Consider the following 1,360-nt stretch of genomic DNA (forward strand, 5'->3'; position numbering starts at 1 on the left):
AAAAAAGATGTGGTTATACTGCACGGTAATACACAGGACTGTTGTTGACTACTGAAATATAGCACCGTCAACATGTTTTATGAAACGCCCTTGTTAATACGAGTTTACCCATTTTGGGTGGGAACCCCTTTGGGCGTTAGCATTATGTTATGCTTTAGCTATTGAAAAATAGCAGATCTACAAGCTCATAGCGCGCCACCGAGTGGCGCGCTACGAGCTTGTAGGTCTGCTATTTTTGAAAAATCGAAGAACGACTGACATGGAAACATAGCTTTTTCAGAAAACTGTCAGGATGTAGAAGACATTTTTAGAATCCGATCTCAGGTCAAAATGGGTTAAAACTTATTTTAACTTGAACTTAAACTTATTTGAATTCATGAATACAAATGTTATTTTAACCAAACCTCACTAGTGAGTGAGCTTGTAGATCAGATATTACTATAGATATTATTTTTTAGGGGAAAACAAATTGGGGATCAGAAGGGTCTGAATGTTCCCCTCACTATTGGGGAATGACTGGTCTATTAATCTATTTTTCCCGAACTGGCACCGGTCCCATTTTGTCACGCAATCGCCGTGGTCGCGCAGCTGCCGCTGCATGCTTCTACACGAAAACAAACGGTTGACGGTCATGCCGTCAGCGAACCATGTCGCACTGCTTTATCGGTGAATAGAAAGGTGCTTGTTCATGCTGTTAACATGCCGGGATTTTTTTTGTTGCTTATTTACCCCATAATTTAACCCAGCAATGACTGGCATAATAGTATGATCTCTCTCTCTCTCTCTCTCTCTCTCTCATACTTACTGTTGTCTCTCTCTCTCCTGCCAGAGAAGCAGGGATCCAGGTCTCCTCCTCTCCTCCAGGGAGGGGCTGGGGGGGTCAGGGGAGGGGCCAGAGGGAGAGACGCAGGGGGGAGACGCAGGGGAGGGGGAGGATGATGAAGACTGTGGGGGTCCCAGTTCCACGTGTAGACTGCTCCTATAGGATACACACACACACACACACACACACACACACACACACACACACACACACACACACACACACACACACACACACACACACACACACACACACACACACACACACACAGAGGGAAGAACATTGGGACACAAGACGTCAGTGGTGGTCAAAGTACTCAACCCCAAAGTACTTGAGTATAGAATAGCGATGGGCAATTAATCGGTCGTCACATCAGTATTCTCCGATATTGGCCTTAAAATGCAATATCGGTACTGGGTCGATATCAAAATAATACACTGGTTTTAGCAGATATTCAATTTTATAATAACTATGTTGAAAAATAAATGAAAAGCCTTTTGTGATCAGTGTTTATGGGGAAGCTTTCAAACGTTGGGA

At 43.9% G+C, this 1,360-nt stretch overlaps 1 protein-coding gene across 1 annotated transcript in view; it reads right to left on the reverse strand.

Moving 5' to 3' along the window:
* LOC306914453 (leucine-rich repeat and calponin homology domain-containing protein 4-like) overlaps positions 1–884 on the reverse strand; it is a 10,074-nt gene extending 9,190 nt beyond the window's left edge. Inside the window, exon 1 of the mRNA XM_079491476.1 lies at positions 806–884. The gene's annotated coding sequence lies outside the window, so the exon portion shown is untranslated. The remainder of the gene's footprint in view (positions 1–805) is intronic.
* Between the last annotated feature and the right edge of the window lie 476 nt (positions 885–1,360).

Source organism: Electrona antarctica (genome assembly GCF_951216825.1).
Source record: "Electrona antarctica genome assembly, chromosome: 21".
Lineage (NCBI taxonomy): Eukaryota > Metazoa > Chordata > Actinopteri > Myctophiformes > Myctophidae > Electrona > Electrona antarctica.